Source organism: Neoarius graeffei, chromosome 19 (assembly GCF_027579695.1).
Source record: "Neoarius graeffei isolate fNeoGra1 chromosome 19, fNeoGra1.pri, whole genome shotgun sequence".
NCBI lineage: Eukaryota > Metazoa > Chordata > Actinopteri > Siluriformes > Ariidae > Neoarius > Neoarius graeffei.
The window spans coordinates 10171877-10180362 of NC_083587.1; the positions used below are offsets into that span (position 1 = coordinate 10171877).

Genomic DNA, 8486 nt, shown 5'->3' on the forward strand with positions numbered 1-8486 from the left:
TCTAGGCCACTCTACCCTGAAGTTCTGCTGGAGACTGCTGAATACTCTGCCAGATTTCATTGTCATTGCTACGTGCCTTTGAGCCTTTTGCTGGAGATTCTGCAGAAGATATTTCCAGTACCGCTACTACTAAGTAGCTTTATTCCTTTACCACAAAAGCAATTTTAATTGCTACTTGCCTTTGAGTCTTGTGCTCAGATTTTTACCTTCTTTGTCTTCAATTTGTCCAGAGCTTCACTCATTGCTGAGATATGAATTCAAAGTCTCATCTCATTATCTCTAGCTGCTTTATCCTGTTCTACAGGGTCACAGGCAAGCTGGAGCCTATCCCAGCTGACTACGGGCAAAAGGCAGGGTACAACCTGGACGAGTCACCAGGTCATCACAGGGCTGACACATAGACACACACAACCATTCACACCTACGGTCAATTTAGGTGGGGTTTACATTAGACCGTATCAGTGGATCATCAGATTAACGTTTTTAAAACGATTAGTGTGCACACAGCAACACCAATACATGATTCGCGTGCACATAGCAACGCCAATACACAGATACGCTTGGCTCCGCAGGCATCCTGCGCTCCAAATCACCCCGCCCTGAACAGTGAGTGCCCTCTGGAGGGTGCGCACTCCGGCCCTGCGCAGCTCACAGAGCGCGCGAGTGAAGTGCACAAGCTGTGATTCCGGACTGAGCCGCTGTGTGTGTGATCCCAGCACATATCACTTACCACTTGCAAGTGGAAGGATGGCAAGCCTAAAGACAATCATAACTACACAATGGGCAGTATTTGCATCAGTATTTTCATACTTTTATACTCTTTAATGAAAGGTGATACAAGGCGGAAGTCCGCGCCGTTTTTCAGCAGTCGCGTCACATAACCAACGCCAGCGAATCAGGAAGGTGGATGTCACAGTGACGTTGTCCAATGACGATGCCAGCTAGAGCTCAGCACAGCGTATCCGCATATCTCAATGTTTACACAGCACCGGACCAGACACGATCTAGATTGAATATGTGGACGCTGGCGGATTCCCGTTTCCCGGCGTTTCCAGGCGGTTTAATGTAAACGGACAGTGCATCCGCGAAGAAAACGAGACAGATACGGTCTAATGTAAACTTGGCCTTAGAGTCACCAGTTAACCTAACCTGCATATCTTTGGACTGTGGGGGAAACCCACACGGACAACATGCAGACTCCACACAGAAAGGCAAGGCAAGGCAAGTTTATTTATATAGCACATTTCATACACAATGGCAGTTCAATGTGCTTTACAGAAGTAAAAACAAAAACAGTAAACAATAGAGAAATAAAATTACATAAAATAATTTTATCTTTATTCTAAAAGAATTAATTAAAAGAATTAAAAGAAAATAATAATTAAACAATAGTAGAAATAAAATATTAAAATGGCAAAAAGAAAAAGGAGAAAAAGAAAGAAAACTAGCAGAATAAAATAGAATAAAGTTAAAGTAAATTTAAAACATGCAGAGAAAGTAAAGATTATAAAAAATGTAAAAATATTAATTATTTAACAGAAAGCATCTGAAAACAGCTTGGTCTTTAACCTAGATTTGAAGCTGCCAACAGCAGGAGCATTTTTAATGTCCTCTGGCAGTTGGTTCCATAGCTGTACTGCATAGTAGCTAAAAGCTGCTTCACCACACTTTGTTTTAACAACTGGTTTTAATAGTAAATTTTTCTGTTGTGATCTGGTAGATCTGATTGGGTTAGGCCGCTGCAACATATCAGAGAGGTAATTGGGCCCTGTACCATTTAGAGATTTGTATACCAGCAGCAATACTTTAAAGTCAATTCTGTAGCTTACTGGAAGCCAGTGAAGGGACCTTAGAATTGGAGTAATGTGCTCTGTTCTTTTTGTTCGTGTGAGAACCCTCACCGCTGCATTTTGAACCAGCTGAAGTCGTTTGATAGTCTTTTTTGGCAGGCCTGTGAAAAGGCCATTGCAGTAATCAACCCTACTAGAGATGAAGGCATGTATTAGTTTTTCCAGATCATGTTTTGACATAAGTCCTCTTAGTTTGGAAATGTTTTTTAGGTGATAAAATGCCGTTTTAGTGATTGCTTTCATGTGACTGTCAAAGTTTAGCTCGCTGTCAATGAAAACACCAAGATTTTTAACCATTTCTTTAGTTTTAATCCCTTTTGTGTCAAGAATAGTGGTAATCCTGAGTCTTTCATCTTTTTTTTCAAATAGAATTACTTCTGTTTTATCTGTGTTCAGCTGAAGAAAATTTTGTGACATCCAGCTATTGATTTGATCGATACACTGGTAGAGACATTCAAGGGGGGCATAACCATTAGGTGATAGAGCAAAATAAATTTGGGTATCATCTGCATAGCAGTGATACAAAATTGAATTTTTATTGATAATTTGCCCAAGTGGGAGCATATAAAGGTTGAAAAGTAATGGTCCAAGAATCGGCCCCTGGGGGACACCACAGGTCAAGGGCATTGACGTTGAGGAACAATTTCCCAGGGTAACAAAGAAGCTTCTATCTTTTAAGTATGATTTTAACCAATTTATAACTTTACCAGTCAATCCAACCCAGTGTTCAAGTCGATATAGCAGTATGTTGTGATCAACAGTATCAAAAGCTGCACTGAGGTCCAGTAATACCAGGACCGATGTTTTGCCTGCATCAGTATTAAGACGTATGTCATTTATAACTTTAATCAGCGCTGTTTCAGTGCTATGATTGGCACGAAATCCTGACTGAAAATTATCAAAACGACTGTTTGATATCAAGAAGGCAGTTAATTGATTGAAGACAATTTTTTCCAGGATTTTCCCGATGAATGGTAGATTTGAAATTGGCCTGTAATTATTTAACACTGAAGGATCCAGATTATTTTTTTTAAGAAGGGGCTTTACAACAGCTTTTTTTAGGGACACAGGAACAACACCAGTCTCCAAGGATGTATTTATAATTTGAAGCACATCTGTAATTATAAGATGAAGAACAGACTTAAAAAAGTTGGTGGGCAGAATGTCCAGTTCAGATGTTGAGGAACTGAGATTTTGTACAGTTTTTTCAAGAGTCTCATAATCAATTAAACAAAATTCTGACATTGTGTTAAAGTTATCTATCTGTGTCATTGGTGATTGCAGTTTTTCAATTTTTTGCAGCTGAGATATATTATGAGAAATATTCTGCCGTATTTTATCAATTTTACCTTTGAAGAAAGATGCAAACTCATTGCATTTATTAACTAAGAGAAGTTCAGGTGCTAATTGTGGTGAGGGATTAGTTAGCTTCTCAACTGTTGAAAATAGCACACGGGCATTGTTCATATTCCTGCTGATGATATTGGAGAAGAAAGACTGTCTTGCTTTACGAATTTCATAATTATAATTACATAGCATCTCTTTATGGATTTGATAATGGATGTGAAGTTTAGATTTGCGCCATTTTCTTTCAGTCTTTCTACATTCTCTCTCTAGCAGTTTAACAGCCGGGTACTGCTTCCATGGTGCTTTCTGCTTATCATTGACTCTTTTTATTTTGAATGGAGCAATATCATCCATAATTTGGGTCATATTTAAATTAAAAAATTCCAGTAAATCATCTACAGAGTCTGACATTTTGGTTGAGTTCTGAGAGAGAGCTTGCTTAAAAAGAGCACATGTGTTGTCGTTTATGACTCTCCTGCCTATAGTCGTTGAGCTATTCTGAATGTGAGGAGACATAGAAACTTCAAAGAAAACACAGAAATGATCAGATAAGGCCAGGTCAACAACAGTATAAGAAACAGTAAGACCCTTTGTGATGACGAGGTCAAGAGTATGACCACGAGAGTGGGTCGGTCCCTGTACATGTTGTACTAGGTTAAAGTTATCAATAATTGCAAATAGCTCTTTGGCATAAATGTTATCAGTATTATCTACATGCAAGTTAAACTCCCCAGATATAATAAGACAATCAAACTCTAAGCAAATGACTGACAACAGTTCACCAAACTCTTCAAGAAAGACTTTGGCTGAATGTCTCGGAGGCCTGTAAATAGTTAATAATAATATGTTAGGAGAGCATGTAACAAGTGCACATAAGTGTTCAAAGGACATAAAATCACCAAGTGAGGATTGTTTACATTGAAAAGAGACTTTGAATATATTTGCGATCCCTCCACCTTTCCCTTGTCGGGTAACATTCAAAAAATTAAAATTTGGGGGAGCTGCTTCGATAAGGGTGGTAGCACTATTTGCTTGATCCAGCCAGGTTTCAGTTAGAAGCAAAAAATCAAGATTGTGTTTACAAATAAGATCATTAATTAAAAATGACTTGTTTAAAAGTGATCTAATGTTCAGAAGGGCTAGTTTTACAGTAATATTTGGTTGTGCACTCTGATGCTGTTTTAAAACAGGAAGGAGATTAGATTGGTTCACCCCCAGGGTTAAATGTGCTCTATGTTTTCTGTTTCTTATCAACACAGGAATAGTGTCAACATCGGATCCCAGCTTTTTTCTACATCCATTTGCAGGGACCCAGAGTACATCAAACAAGACTTTCTAAATGTTCCATTTGGTTTGAGGGTGAAAGGACTGGAGATGACATGTATCTTTTGGATGGTGAAAAAGATTTGTAGCCAGCTGAAAGTCCTGGATGAACACAATTTTGATGAACTGGGTACACTGCTTGTCGCGACAAATTTGGGCTGGAAAAAGAGAGTGTAGCCATTGGGAGCAATTTTTTCATGCTATTTGGGAAATCCATCCGAGGAGAAGTGGAGTCGTCTGTCCTTGAATGTTGGGAGGCCTGCAAGTCAGATGTTTGTGTGTCCTTGATGACGACTTGCAAAGATGATTGTTTAGGCTTTGTAACTATGTCAGTCTGCGACATCTTATCAACTGTTTTTCTCGGTGCTGGCTGAGAAAAGATTGCAAGTTTGTAGTGGTCTGCTAAGACTTTGGCTCCAATCCAGCTGAGTTCAGTGCTATTTGGCTTGTAGAATTCTTTGCGATTCCAAAAAAGATTAAAATTGTCTATGAAATTCATACCAAATGAAGAACAAGTTTTTCCAAGCCAGGTGTTAAGACTGAAGAGTCGAGAAAAAGCAAAACTTCCTCTCGCTGGGAGTGGGCCACTGATAAAAGATTGAATTCCAGTCTTATAGAGCTCAGAAAAAAGTTTTCTGAAATCATCTTGGACAAACAGCTGTTCTCTGAAAACATCGTTTGCTCCCACATGTACAACAATACGCTTAATAGTTTTATGCTCGGACATGAGTTTCAAAATGCTGTCTTTGGTGTCAGAGATGGATGCATTTGGAAGACAACAAATAATCATCTCATACCCTTTTAATTGTCTTACAGTGGAATCACCAAGAACAAGGGTTGTGGGATCAGGTGGTGTTACGAGCTGCTTTTTACCTCTTCTCACAGCTCTTCGATCTTGGTGCGATCTCTTTTTACTATGTGTTTCTCCGCTTGACAAATCCTCTTCCACATCCCTGAGGCATTCAAATTTATTCTGAAGCTTTATGGGCTGTGGATTTTCCATAGGATTGTAGATCCTATTATAATTTGTAGAACGAGCTGGTGTTGAAGTAATTACTCTTCTGTTTTTGTTTTTGGGCTTAGCACCCATCATTTGCCAGTTTTCAGTACTCACATTTTGTACAGCTTGAGTTATGAATTCTTCCACTTGGTCTGCAATGTCCTCAGTCTGTCGGAGCGCAATCTCTGCATTCTCAGCCACTGTTTCAGTACTCCTTTCCTGAGATATCGCTTTTAATTTGTCCGTCTTTGGCAGAGCATTAATCTTTGATTCCAGAATAGAAATCCTCTGAAAGGTCCTCACCGGCCATGGGGATCGAACCCTCTTGCTGTGAGGTGACAGCGCTAACCACTACACCACCGTGCTGCCCTGGATTCAAAGTAAGGAACATTAATACTTGCTCGGATATTGTGTTGTGAATAGCTGCAGCTAGTTTTGCTCTTGCGATGTTCAGAGTATATGCTTAGCTTTTGAAAAAGACCAATTGTGTTTTTCTTGTGTGTACCTTTCATGCACCTTCTTTTATTCAACCTATTGTGAATTAACCTATTATTATTCCTATATTAACTACACTTACTTCATGCCTTTCTTTTCTTTTTCCAGGAAACCTGTACGCAGGCACCATTTGCTTTGCCCAGTCTGTTTTAGGACCCAAGAAACACTGTCATGTCATCTGCGCAGATCGTGCATGAAAGACAGCCCTGAAGCTGTCGTTGAAACGGTGGTCGAAAAGGCCAAGGATGATGTTTTCCATCTCCTGAAGGATGGCAGGACTTTCGACTATGTGGTCCTTACTCAAATAATGGCTGATGGCAATCCTATCCAAAGGTTGGTGGCTTCCACATTACTTTTTGTTTAATCTAGGGTTATTCCAAATATGCCATTCCTTACATTGAATAATCAACAACCTATTTACATCTGACTGAGGGCGGTGATAATGGGGCTGTAAGGATAATGTACCTAATTTGGAAAATGCTGACATTTCCCCATTCCCCCAATGGGCAGAATGCTTTTGTTTTGGTTAATGGCTCTCCTTTTGTTCTGGTTGATAGCGCTGTGCTGCTGCTGTGTGTGTGTGTGTGTGTGTGTGTTTGTGTTGAAAGCATAAAAAATAGTTTTGAGTATGAAAACAATCACATTTTACTAGTTTGATTTCACACACTTTATATCATTAACCATTTTCAAATGCCTTGTTTTCCTTATTGAAAGAATGATTGAGGAGCTGGAGCGTCATCACTTGGTTGTGACTAGACTCCCACCCTCTCTGCCCAATGCTGAACCAACCACCATGCATCAGCAACCTGAAACCATAACTGGACCCCAGGGTGAGCCGTCTGGAGAGTTTTACGGGGACTTGGCATCTAAGGCCCTGTCCACATGGCAACGGATTCAGGTGAATCCGATACAATTGTTTATTGTTTCGGCCTGGCGTCCACACGGCACCGGCGTTTTGGGTGCCCCAAAACGCAATCTTTTGAGAACGGGTTCCAGAGTGGAAAGATCTGGCAACGTTGCCATTGCGAAGTCGTCTGGATGAGTAGAACGGATTTGTTTACGATGACGTCACAACCACATGTGCTTCACGCCGGGTAGAAGTGTAACGAACTCGATGCGAGTTGTCAACAAATCCTATAACTTGGTTCATGAAACGCGCTTACAAAATATTTTCACTGTGAATATTTATTGTGTAATGGTGCAAAGTGAGAGAGAGAGAGAGAATAGCCCTTAGGGCAGAGTCAATCCCGCCAGCAAAAATAGGGGAAAAAAAGGAGCGATCTCACCTCTTCAGATGTTGGTTTAAGTCCTACAATACATTCCTCAAAAAGGGCATAGAAGAACAAATTAATCCATCAACGTGCAGCATTCAATTTATTCCGGACCATTAAAGATGCCGCCTTCCGCGTAGAATCATACGTCATCCTCGCCACCATATTGGATGGGTCAAAGCGGAGAATAAAGATGCCTCATTCATGTGCTGCGCTTAACTGTACCAACAGGTTTACCGTCCAAACGAGATCACATGGGATTACCTTTCACAGGTGAGACTGGAAAAATACTTTTCATTGTATTTGGTCATTATAATGTAATTTTATGAACAGATTTTTCTGACTCTGTGGCTAATATGAAGTCTCGCGCATAATAGTTTATGCGCATGCGTCCTTACTTCTTCTATTGTTCTGGTGTCTCCGAAGGGACCGTCTTACAGCGCCCCTAGAGGTGTGGCATGTGTATTGCATCGTTTTCAGCAAGCGTTGCGTTGCCGTATGGACCTGATATTTTACTGATCGTTGCCCATGTGGACGCAATATTTTTTTAAATAACATCTCGTTGCCGTTGTCGTGTGGATGTAGCCTAACAGCAGTGGTGAGGTGTTTCAATGGTGAGAGTCTCAGTTTCACAACTTATCTGATGATGTGTGTTTTTCAGGGTGGCTCACATTAAATCATAACTATGCACTATTATAACAAAAGTTTTATTCCACATTGCAGTGACCGAGATGTGAATTATTCCAACAAGGCCAAGCACAAAATGCTTGAGCTGGGCCTTTATAAGAAGCATTCTCTGGACCATCCACTGCTGAAGGACTTCGCCGAACACCTAGAATTAGATCTCAACAATGTCCATTACAAACAAGAGGTGAGGACCATCATTACACACACTGTGTTTATTAGAAACGTTAATTAGAAAGTTCATAAAAGATGTAGCAAGAAGCAACGGTCACGATTAGAAGGTAATTTAACATTGTTTATTTCATTTTCAGGCTGAAAATGTTTCTCAGTACCTCTACTATGTCAACCCTGAGACACCATCCCTGCAGTTTGTCAATGATAGAGAGAAGCTCCGACAGTACCTACGTCACCTCTCTGATGCAGAATTAAAAAAAACAAACTCAGCAGAATTACCTCAAGTGCTTGAAAAGGTTGGTAGCAGTTTTTTTTTATTATGATGTCAACAGTGTGACAAAA

At 40.1% G+C, this 8486-nt stretch overlaps 1 long non-coding RNA gene across 1 annotated transcript; it reads left to right on the forward strand.

The window, feature by feature from the left end:
• Positions 1-4388: 4388 nt before the first annotated feature.
• LOC132867806 (uncharacterized) lies at positions 4389-6339 on the forward strand. The gene is made up of 3 exons (XR_009650772.1): positions 4389-4578; positions 5802-5900; positions 6124-6339. It is a non-coding gene; the product is annotated as an uncharacterized LOC132867806 (long non-coding RNA).
• The last annotated feature ends 2147 nt before the right edge of the window (positions 6340-8486 follow it).